Genomic DNA, 12,944 nt, shown 5'->3' on the forward strand with positions numbered 1-12,944 from the left:
ACTTTTATATTGCAAAATTTTTGTATTTTGTTATCCTGGTATGTTTGATATTTAAATTCTTATATCATTCTTAAAAATTCTACATAATTTCTGTCGCCTAATATATATAATTCAAATTTCTCTCTAATAAAATATTTCAACCCTTTGGATTATCTTATTGTTTCGTCGCTATAAATTTTCACAGCCACCGAAGTGTCAAGTTACGAATTGCGAATCGCACACGGAGCGTCAACGCATCAGACCACAATATTGTAGACATCCGAAATTACAATGTCAACGTTTGTAAACAACATTGTCTGTTGCAGATGCACCTGAGCCTCTATATGTCAAAAAAGTTTTTCACCACTTGAACGTTTAACTGTCGTTTGATATACACGCGCAACATTTTTTTTTAAATCAACAATACGCTTTAGGGGATGATTAGATTCTTTGTTACATAAAAAGTTGTATGTATAATTTAATATGATATACTTAAGACTATAGAAATTGAAGGTAAATTTCACAACGATGTATAAATTTTTATTAATAATATAGAACTAATAATTAGAATTATTTTTCAGTTATACAGATAATTTTGTATGTAGTTCAATATATAGTAGCATTTTCCATTCATCATTTATTTATGCTGGTAGTCCCGAATTTTTCGCAATGTTGTGATCTCGTTGACCTCTTTCCGTTTGAATGAGCCGGCTCGCTATTCACGCATAAGATTAATTAGCTTCAAGATCTTGGGCAGAAGACGGCGTGGAATATCCGACAGTGTAATTGAGCAATCCAATTAGCGGTCTCGGCGCAAAGCTTGAAAGCTCTCGAGCTCTTGTGGCCGATGCGAGTTTATTCGGGATTCGCATGTCCTTCGAGAGGACATCGATCTACCGGATTTCCGCCTTGTGAGGAGCGATGCGTTTCCTCGACAAGTCCCTAGACGGCCCTAAAGTCACTGCGAAAGGGTCCATCCGTTGGCAGAACTGAATCGATAACCGACTGTCCTTTTCTTCGCGCGTCCCCACGAGTCTGCGCGGCGCGTTTCGACGACGCTCGAGCTTTCCAGACATTCCAGCCCGCAAGGCCGGGTTACGCTTTACGACCCTTCGATTTTCCTATTTAGGAGAATTTCCACTGTATATTACGCCTTAAGTCACATAATACTCCTCATAGAATAATCAGGTTTTGGCATACATAAATGTATGTAGTTGTATTTTGTAAGATAGATTGTTCATCTTTACTATATCATAAACCTTTGCGCAAGTTGTATTACATTTAGTTGCAAGATTAAAAATCGTTTATTAGAAATTAATGTAGAAGTTTAATGTTTAAAATGCTATAAAAATAACAATACATTTAAATTTAACCTTCTTGCTTTTAAATTCGTACCAATTAAAGAATAATTTATACCTTTACTTTTTTTATACATTCCTGCAAAAGTTAGATTTTTTTAAAAAGGGGTTTTTCAGGAGACCAATAAAGTATTAAATAATCAAAAAAAGAGGATACGAAATAATATTGATGTTGCCATAAACTGTCTCCTATCTCAAGATATAAAGCGAAGTTTAAGCGAGCCCAGGAGATGTAGTCATGCTTCTGGTTTCACATGGAACTCTCTGCGCCCGGCTAGCGAGTTTCACACAGCATCCAACCCCGAAGTGTAATCCGTGGAATCGACCGTGGCGCGCTCGGCAGACGGGAATGGAGGCTCTGGCGTCGCGTTGCGCGAGAGCTTGCGAAGCTTTCCATTCCGGTGCCGTAGTCCGTCTCGCGAACCTCGCGGCGACGTTACATACGTCGCGTCGTGCCGGTTACCGTGCCGCCCTGCACCGTCCGAGGGGTGACCCCGCGTCGTCGCAGCGTCCCTTAGGGTGTCAACGGGTTTGCGATAGTCTGGGCGTCGCGCTACGCGGCGTCGTGGCGCCGCGTTCACTCGTACGATTGCGAGTGGAATGCGCGCGGACGCGTCATCACCGGTCCTGCGAGGGTTGAAACATTCCCTCGGACTCACTTCCGGTAAACGCAGACCGGAAGATGCAAGCTCGCGCTATTCGAATATCCGGCGTTGACGTTGATCAAAGTGTGACACAGTGTCGACAGATATCGATAAAACACGGAGAAGTTGACCGATTTCATGAAGTTAAAGAATGTCCGTGGAAAAAATCGTAGAGGCTATTCGAAGGGAAAATACCTAAAAATTACTGTGCGTAAAATGTATAACATTTGATTAATTGAGCTGTTTGTAGACGTCAAAACTGATTCAAAAAAGTAAACGATATCAACGAAAAATTTAAATACTAGATGTTTCTACCGATAGAGACCGTTTTGTGTGATTAACGGAACGCAACATAGTAATATATCAGTGATATCGGATCGCTGTAAAATTGTTTGCCCTGCCCATGAATGAGGGACAGATTAACTGGCGGCGGAAGATGAAATGTTAGGATAAAGAAGATTCATCGCGTCGTAAACTTGTGCAGTGTGCAGTTCGAAGATTAATCAAAAGTTCGCGTGTTAATTAAGTTAATTTAACTTGACTTTCGGCTACCGTCTCAGTCATTCGCAAAACGGAGTGATTTTGCGTTTGTGTGTTTGTGCGTTTTATAGTGATTATTGAAAAAATGTGTCGAATTTGTGCGTGAGGTCCTTTCGCTTTTGATTGCATCGATTCCAAGGAGTCCTTCTTGTTTCTGAACGGTGAGTTTGAATAATAATTATAACAATAATTAAAATCAATTCTTATTCACACAATTGTTGCTATTATAATTTCTATTAATTATATTTTTCATATAGTACATTTTCTCTATATAATCAAAAAATCATAGAATTCTCAGAATGCATATTTAATTATCTTCTTAGAACATTATTAATATTTATTCAAATAAGTCAGTGTCATACAATATAATGAGAAAAACATAATGTAATTAATATGTATATCAAATAAAAACAAGACTATTATATTCATTAGCGCGTTAATTATATGAATCATTAATAAGTAAATAATCATCTATTATTTTGAAATACTTTACTTCAGATTACATAAAATTATATAACGTGCGCATATAAATTTAATTAACAAATTTTGTAATTAAATAAAAATTGGTAATTGTCGTCATTTATTGATTTAAATGAGTATTTCTCATTAAGAAGTTTAAAGATATTCACTAATGTCTAATACTTCACTTTCAATCAATGAATATCTAAATAGCTTTAATTGAAGGCATTAATAATATCTCTCTCTTTCCTATATTATACATGAAATTTTAATACACTCATAAACAGTTTCGAAGAGGAATTAGCGCTGCAATAAATATTTAAATTGTTTCAATATTTAAATTGTCGAATTACGTCGTGAGCAGGTTCTCATGTTCACATTTTTGATAAATTCAATCATAATATTGAAAAATATTGTACGTTTGTGGAACAATTGAAACGTTCAATAAGTTAAAATTAACGAGTGAAGATTTCCGCGGTTCTGTGTGTTGAATTGAAAGCGCGGCGGGGGTTAAACGGGACCTCATCGTTTCGATCTTCCACATCGCGCGGAAACATGGCGGGCGTTCTCGCTCAACAGTGAAATTCCTGTTTTTCCAACGGTAACCCGCCGCGGGGGTTTCCGCGTTTAAATATTCCCGAAGTATGCAAATGCTGTAAATTCGCTGGAAAATATACCGGGAGAGCCCGAACGTAGCCCGAGCTATCGAATCGTTATAGATATCGCGGAACGTTGCACGCGCGCACGCGAAAATGTATTAACCCTGTGGCCCGCCGATAATTTGCATAAACGGCCGACGGAATTTACGTGCGGCCGCCATGTCGCGTCCTCCCGCGCCGCCGACTTCAAAGCGGATTACAAGTTTCTGACGATTTACGTGCTCATTATGCCTTTGTGAGCTCTCGCGGTTAGTGCCGAAGCGCACTGCAAGAAGTTTCAGACACTTCTGGAATAAACTCCAACGCGATATATCTTTGGCTTCGGCGGTTACACGAGGCACGTAATGTTGTTCAACCTTTAAGCGCGTAGCTTAGAATATATACAATCCTTCGAGCACATAATTACGTGTCTGCAAATGCAATTTATACATTCTCGTATAGAGATATTCGAAAAAGACAATTTCGATGGCATCGATAAATATTATAATAAATGTGATTCACTTTCCACTTGATAGGAGACTGCTTTTTTCCTAGGTTTTCCTTTCTTTTTTTTTTGCGCACTTTGCGACATTTCGAATAAGTTGGAATCATAAAAATATCCGCAGAAAAATTTGTGCGGTTCTATAAGCAAGGTGATATTGTTCTCGTATCTTCCCGAAGAGGACACGCGTCCAATCTCATATTCTGTATTTCCTTCGAAAATACGCCTCCTCTGTATTTGTAGCGTATTGGAAAAATAATCCCGCCGCCGCGCCGACCTGGCATCCGCGCGAAGAGCCCGGAATGCAAATGTGTTCTATTGATAAATGCAGGGCGGCTATAACAAACACACGCGACGCATACTCGCTCGCGATTTCGATTGAATGAAATTTGTTCTGCTTACGTACATAAGACGCCTGATTTATCTTTCCCGACGCAACGGCGAAACGCGGATTACGTGCCTCGCATGTGTACACCGGGCGTTCCCTCCTCGAGAAATATGCGGCGAGAGATTCGACGGGCGAGGTAAGGCGCAATCGCTTCTGCTATCATCGCGCGAAATCGCGTTTATCAGCATCTTAACATTCACGACAAAATGAAACGAAAAAACGCGCCGCAGTAGGTATAACATTATTAATGAAAGTACAAAGCTTGAAACGTGGCAGCGTTAATAACGATATGTCGAGTACGTGCGCAGGGTGTATAGTACATATAATAACAATAATAATAATATTCGTTTAGTATAATTAATAAGTTTATCTCCGCCTCCCGTCTATGCGGGGTTCAAGAGTATCGCGTATACAGCTTTTGTAGAGAATTTTACATTCCAAACCTCTCTCTCTCTTACCGTCTTACACACAGATTAACCATCGTCGCTAAAACTAAGGAAAATTCTTGGACTTTCTCCGCACGTAGCCGCTCGCAAGATTACTTCAGGTAGTTGGAAACTTATTTCATGCTGTAAATGGTCTCGCGTTCATGCACACGGAGTATGTCTGCGGTATAAGTCTTCGGCTATGCGATATCCGAGATTGAGAGGCTGATTCACGCCGCGGTAGTGAATAGGGCATTTCGCTCGGCGGGGCGGGACGAAAGCCGCAAGTTTTGATGAAATGCATTCTGCGGTGTGCTGCAGCGACTATATAAGAAGACTGTTCGGGGTAGGCATTGCGTGAGGTAAAACGCGTTCCGGTTTAGGCGTGCGCGTATACACGCGAGACAGCGAGACGAGAGATTGAGAACAGCTCGCGAGAACAGGAGAATTCATCCCTTCGTCGAGCGGGGACTCTTTCTTCTTGGCTGTACTTCGACTTCATCTCGAGTTGTCCCCGTTTCGCGCCATAATCAGAGTTCAGCCAACTTCGCTCTTTCTTCGCTTCTGCCGCAGTCCCCTTCAACTCTAGACGTATTACTCTCCTTCTCCCCGTCTTTTCTTAAAGTTTCTTTCCCGGCGTGAATAGAATCCTGCCGGTTCAAAAATCAAAGATCCTAAAATTGAAATATAACGGTTTTGTAGGGAGAGTAACGATCCAAGAACTTAAAACCGCATAAGATTACGACGACGCGGTAGAGAACTCAAATATAATCGTGCAGTCTATAGGTTCTTCGAGATGAAAGAGACGTTGAAATGTAAATTTATATAATATTAAATCGTGCGTAAAAATTGCTCAAGTTTTAAACACGGATATTTTGTATTGTCGATTTATTGTATTCTAGATTTTTATTTCCCATTTTTTATAATTATTTGGGTTTTAAGCTTTTGGGATATTTTTAATGAAATTTCAACTTTCTTGACACATTTTTAAATGTCGAGTTTCAAATCCTAACTGATTCAACAATTTTAGAGAAAAGGCTTCTTAAATCTTACAATTAAATTCCCTGAAAACTGTTGGATCTTAAGTATATAGAATCTTTTACATCTTAAGTCTTTTAAATCCTAGGTTCTTTAGATAAAGATTAAGACTATCTCTTGGTTTTAATAAGTTTTAGAATTAAAAAATTTTCTTATTAAATTTTTATGCTTTAAGATTCTTATATTCTAGCAGTTTGCGTTTTTGATACTCGCAATTTTTTAATTGTTAAATTACGGGATTATAAATTTAGTTATAGTCTATTAATCTGTAATAGAATCTTTTTCGATTATATATACTTTATATTCTTTTACTGCTTATTTCTTTTAATCGCTCTTATTGTCTTATCTTCTTACGATTATATACTTTATTATCTTTTACCTTTATTCTCTAATTTTTATCTGAATTTTCATGCAATCTCAAAGTTTAATTATTTTAATCAGGTAATTTCTCTTTCCTTGCCACTTTCGTAGGGATTATTTTGCGAGTTTGTATAAACCGTTCGTATCAAATCGCAAGCATAATGAGACGTCATCAATTATAACAAATCATTTTTCATTTATTGATCGAACAACATTGCCTTTCGGTAACGAGGAAAATGTTTATTAACCCAGCTACTAGTTGCGATATTAATTGGATGACAAAAGTTTATTAGCGTCTGTGTATTCGCAGCGCAATCGCGCACCGCGCCATGTCGGCGCGTTATATTCCGTCGAAAATTGCGAGCGGAGAATCCTGCGGACGCGTGGAACTCGGCCAAATGCGATGTGCACACTATGACGCGCTGTATCTCGCGCGCGGGGCACGAGTGAAAAATGTCTCACTTTACACCGTAGTTTCAGTATCGCCATTTAAGTAACATATCGCGGTAACTTCGCCTACCATCGAGCGGGCGAATTTTGGCACGATGGATCGATAATCCGTTGTAGCGTATTTGATTACGGTACCACCCGATACGCATTTCGGGAATTATTGAGGGAAGCTGGCTCCGATTCCTTCATTTTCAAGAACTATTCGATATCTCTTTATGATACTTCTAAATTTGGATTTTTCAATATCTTCAATATATCGGAAATCCTTGCAGACATATCAATCAAAGTTCAAAGATGAAAATTGTAGATTCCATGATTATTATATCATATATCTTGTCAATTATGGATTTTTAAAGTCTGATGCGTTCTTGAAATGGCTTGGACTTTGTGTCTAGTAAAAATTAAGAAAGAATCAAAACTCTACCGTATGTTGAAATATTTATATTTAGTTCAAATTCAATAACGAAGAAGCTATAGTTATTTGAATTATTCTTATGAGTTTTAATATATGTTCAATTAAATATATATTTAATATTGTATATTAAAAAAAGATTGTGGACGTAAAAGATATATATATATATATATATATAGAAAAAGTCATTTTTCTTGCGTTGTTGGTTCTTCAACTTCGCATTACTGAGAATACAAGAGCCATAGTGCTGGGATCGTATTCTCTAAAAAGGAGCAGTACAATCTTCTTGTCTTTTGTGATTGAACGGCAGGAACGGTTATTGTCTGTGATGTAATTCGATTCCTGCCGCGTTTGGAGAGACAGTTCGATCTTGGTTTACGCGAGTGCCCTAATACCTCGGGATGTTGGGATCTTAGAACAGAATCAACCGGAATGGTAATCGCCAGCTACCGCGCGTCGGGAATTCCTGCAGTGAAAACAGTTAATTCGATCGCTTCTCCTATCGTCTATCGTAGAAGGAAGCAAACATTTTGTAAATATCTATTGAATAAAATCAGTTGGGTGTAAATTTAAAAGATTGGTGGTTATAGTCGGACTCGATTATTTGTCTCGTGACAGGAATCGAAGTTGCTCCAGACGTGTACGCTTCGCGGCTCTTCGATTGAGTGACTCTCTTCACTTCTTGGGAGGGGGGGGGGGATTTTCCGGTAGAAGAGCGACATTGATTTATAGAAAAAGTTGGTGCCGGCGGGTGCGCGCGCGCGCGCCCGCGCGCATAGAAATCTTGTTTCGGTAGCGTTACGTCGTTGTAAGTTCTCGGGAAATCGTAAGAGTTTGGGACGCTCGATCTTGCGATGATCTGCTGGGAAAAGTTTGCCAGTGAATCAAGATTCGCTAAGTTTTTATTTACCAGTGAGACTTATTTACCAGCGTAAACGTGCCCATAATTTTGCCATTCTTCGCGTCCATATTGCACTTTGCAAAAGTGCAATAAGTTTGAGGGTATTGTCGTGGTGCTATAGGTACTGCGTTAGAATCTGTAATACGGCATCTTTACACCGGCAAGCGATTACCATCGGGGGACTTAAAGTAGCGTAATAACTAACTTTAAGTACTCGGTGTATACAAATGAAATTGTGAACTTGCAATAAGGTCAAAGAGGAATTATGAGCTATACGAATTCTGACGCGATAAAAATTCTCATCCGTTTCTCTGTTTTCTAGAAGAGTCGTCAAATCTACATGGACTCACATTGTATATTTTTAAAAAAGTAGATAATTAAGAACTGTCCTCGTACTTTTCCTTCGTCCGATCTTCTTTCTTTCCTGAGGTCACCTTGGCGCAACCGCGCTGTACATAGGTGTAGAGTGCGCGTACGTGGTAACAGGGACCACTAATGCCTCTATGAAGATTTATCGTCTCGTGCCAGACCAGGGCTGTTACGTAAGGTTAAGCTCAGGGTCGGGGCGTCAGAATCGAGCTCGGCCGTCGCGCCGATTCCGAGCCCGTCCTCTCGTCCTCGCGCAATCGTGTAAATCCCAATGAAGCGAAAGCTACTCGCGCATTCCGCGAGGATTTCCAAGATCCACTGCATATGCGAGTGTAGCTGTATGCGCTACCTTTTAAATCCGGCTGGTTTATGACTTCGTCATCGCGCGTCCCGTTTACGACTGTAAATCCGGACTTTATCCACGTCGGACTCATATCGCGTTCAAATCGCGGTTAATGCCCACACCACCGATTTGTGATTTACGAGACCCGAGCAAGCACGCGCGATACCGTTTTTAATGAATAGCCACGGAATTACGATCGAATCAATTTCTATAGAGCGCATTTGTTACAATCGTAATATTGAGCGATTTTTTTTTTCCCGGTCGCGCTTCAATTTTCCCCCAGAGATCGTGCGCGATGTGAGCTTTGACGCTTCATATCCAGATTTTCCAGATTATTCAGAAGAATTTAAAAATATGAATGATATACTGACAAAATTTTCATTTCAAAAAATTTATGATATAAAACGTAAGATTATCAAGTTTACAATAATTAAATTCAAATCAAGTAATAATCTAAAAATAATTAACTCTTATTATTATAATTGTTGATAAGTTCAAAACAATGTTTAAATATTCAAAAGTAGTATGGCATTTCAAAAATTAAATAAATTTGAAAATTATATGAAACTTTTATAATTTTATCTAAGGCATATTTTACATTTATAATGAAATGTATGTAAAAGCAATTTGTAGTTGGAGCAAAAATTGTGCAAATTCAAATAGAGATAGCAGTTAGAAGTCAAAGAAAACAGAAACTGACAAATATGTAGGTAACTAACTAACTAAACTTCTAACTAGCTGTGCTTGACAACTCCAGTATGTAAATATTCAAATTTGACTTGAAACTTATGCAATGACGTGAGGTAGTTGAGAGAATAGAGTTCGCAATATCTGAAGTTCAATTTTATGAAACTGACTTGTGGCTCATTCGATCCCTAACCCCGCGCTTTCAGTTTCAAGAGCGATTCATCGTGGTCCATATCTATACGCGGTCGATTTCATATCTGGGAATATCCCATACAGGGCGGGTGAGGACCCTTCCAACCTTCTCGCGAGTCGCAAAAGATAGATAGCGGGAGACAGAGAAAGATGGGATGAGAGATGGGAGAAAGAGGGCACGGGAAAGGGCCGAGCGGCAAAGCGAGAAAATCGAGTGGATACATACGTTAAGCTAGATTACGTGTCCAGCGGCTAGATTGCGGCGGGTTGTATCTGCTGGATTTATTAAGCAGCGCCATATGTATCCCAGTAACGTGACACCGCGGCTGCCGCCGCCGCCGCCGTGCCGTCCTGAAGGCCGAAGAATTACAATTTCCAATGGCAGATCATTGGCACGGAGCAAGCTGTCCCACGAAAACATTACTCTCATTTCAACGTCACGAGATGTTTACGTACGATTTAATATGCTGGTCCGTGTACGCAAAACGCGCTTTTTGCCGAAGTAACTCAAACAAGGTTGATTGCGAATGCAAATATTTTACGAGTTTTCGAAAACAGACGCTGCTTTAATTATGGATTTGAATTTCTAGCTGCCAGCAAAATTTCATTTAATATTCTTGGCTTGAATGTATTTAGAACGGCGCGTACCAAATTTCTTCAACTCTCCGTACCTATCTTTTAATATATAAGCTGATATATTCTATATATACATTCCGTTATTTTATTTTCTAAATAATTTACAGCGAATCTTCGGCCGTGAATAATTTAATTTAAAATTGAAAAAACTACAGCACAGAACGCGAGAACGCGTCGAATTGAAAATTCACTGATGAAGTGTGCAAATTCCTTAACGAATGGAAACCAGGTACAGTACGGGATTTTGAACAGCGTGTACTGCGGAATAAACGATTCATGCAAATCTAAGCTGTACGCGGTGGCGAGCGCGCGAGTTTCCGTGCTAATTGGAAAGTATTTAAAACACGGCAAACCGCAAAGAGCGGTGGTAGCCGTATCGTTGCAGGCTTGGTTGAACGAAAAGAATTCCCACCATGTAAATTTCCAAACTATTTGCGCGATTCGCTCTTATTAAAGCACTTTGTGAATGGTCTCTCGAGTGACTCAGCAGCATGTGTGTTGATCGTTACACGGAATTTTTTCCGATAATTATAATATCGGAATATTCTTTTTCAAGATAAAATTGAAGTATAATCTCTATTAATCTCTGTTCATCCGGAATATCGCAAAAAATTAGTATTCGTGGATATTATAAATCTAGAAAAGAAGAATGCTCTTTTTCATATATTGACTCGTTTTTATGCTGTTGTTTGTATCTTCAGTGTATTATATAAATAAGTCAATAACATTCTTTTTTCGGATTACGTATAAAAGAACATACCCTTAATTTAAACTTTCAAATCATATAATAATGGAATACTATGCAATTTATTCTTTTGTTTTAATTTGTTATTTATCGATTTTAAAATTTGTTTCACAATTTAAGCTTTTTTTGCTGAACATGCGCTCGATGGTGTGCGCTATTAGCGATCCTTCTTTTTTATCTCTTTACCCGTCGTTTTCCGAAGTCTCGCTGCCGATACGTTCCGATTTTTCGCCATCGGTGACAGCTGCCAGGACGTTATCGAACCCTCGAAACACAGCGGGAGTCGATAATGCACGAGTTGGTTGCAATGAAAACCGCAATAGCCAAGAGCGGGCGCGAATCTGTTTCACATTTTATCGCCCACCGAAACTGATGTCGATGTTGCGCAGGCAGATAAATGCTTTGACCAGCCGCCTGGAAATTATTAGGTTCTCTTTAAGGTTTATACTGCTTTAAAAAAGATAGGCCTAAACGGTTCGACTCGATTCATGGTCGAGCCAAAAGTCTTTTTTTTTCGAGGGCAGCGAACAATTGAGTCACATCCGAAATTCTCGTTCGCTAACTCTGTATTATAAATGAAATCCTGATTAATCGGAGCTCGCGGAATGTCTGTTGAAACCTTTCACTTGTACGATAGATCCTTCTACGGTCTACGCACGCCTTATACGTATACACCTGTTCGTTAATTGGCCGCCGGCATTGTTCAGATTTCAATTCGATGCGCATGAAATCGCTGGGTTCTGTATCTCCATCGACGCGTCTTATTGAGAGAGGGGAACACAAAGCAAACTGTATAGCGATACGCGAATTTCGCACGGCTGTGTTCTATTAGCCGCCACGTTATTCGCGGCAATCGCTCGAAACGGTACAATTTAACATCGCGTTACACACCGTGGGCAACCCACCGCTCCGGCTTTACATAGGGGGTTTTGTGTTAGAATTATCTGCCCGGAAGCACGTAGCGCACAACCGGCGGTTAGCCGGTTGCTGCCGCTTCTTGCATCGTCGTGTACCTAAAGCACGTTCAATGTACGGATAAACGCATTCACTAAATTCTTTCTTAATTATTCCGGTCCGGAAATCTCTGATTATCTCTTACTTCATTCCTTCTTTGAGAGCTTCAAAGAAGGATTCTAGACTCTGTAATATTTGAGTTGCAGTATTCCAAATGACTAATTAGCGGATTTTGATGTTTCGCTATGTTGGCTCTTTAGCCTTCATACTCTCTCTCGAATTTTGTACCTTGGGAAATTTAATGTTTTGTAATTTGGGAACTTTGGAAACTTTGGAGTTTCGTAATTTAAAAATTTCTCAACTATTTCAAACTTAAATACAAACTTTAAAGCTTGGAACTTCTTTCAATATCGAGGCCAATCAGTTTTGACGAGCGAATTCTCGACTACTCTGGGATTTCTGGGTCTTCGATTCCTGCCAGCTCCGATTCTCCACGGTCGTAATTTTTGAAACGAGCTACAACACGGTGATGACTTCTGAAATGTGCTCTTTACCATCGACTTATCCCCGTCGCATAGGGTCGTTTCTTTTAACGCACGGATCACGAAATGTGTCTGTCACATATGTATATATGCGCGGTAATATCCTAGAGATACTCAACGTACCTACCTAACGCCGCCGTGACGTGCGGAGGGCGCAGATGTCATATCAGAACATTAGCATCAGCCCGAGGATGCCTGATGATTTTCGACATCACGGAAACATTCGCCGCGCTATCTTGTGGTGCTGCGGGATCCTTAATACGCGATAAAAGTCAGACAAATTTGAAGAAACCGCAATATCGCGATATCGTAGAAAATTACTGCGAATTTATTAAATCGTTTTCATTTTACTTAAGAAGCGTACTGAACTATTGAACAAAGC

The 12,944-nt window shown here is 39.5% G+C and overlaps 1 protein-coding gene across 1 annotated transcript in view; it reads left to right on the top strand.

Annotated features, from left to right (window-relative positions):
- The first annotated feature begins 1,814 nt into the window (after positions 1-1,814).
- LOC105457401 (neuroligin-4, Y-linked-like) overlaps positions 1,815-12,944 on the top strand; it is a 189,118-nt gene continuing 177,988 nt past the window's right edge. The window contains exon 1 of the mRNA XM_011702041.1: positions 1,815-2,682. The gene's annotated coding sequence lies outside the window, so the exon portion shown is untranslated. The remainder of the gene's footprint in view (positions 2,683-12,944) is intronic.

The sequence above is a fragment of the Wasmannia auropunctata genome, unplaced genomic scaffold (assembly GCF_000956235.1).
Source record: "Wasmannia auropunctata unplaced genomic scaffold, wasmannia.A_1.0 LD335244.1, whole genome shotgun sequence".
NCBI classification, from domain to species: Eukaryota; Metazoa; Arthropoda; class Insecta; order Hymenoptera; family Formicidae; genus Wasmannia; species Wasmannia auropunctata.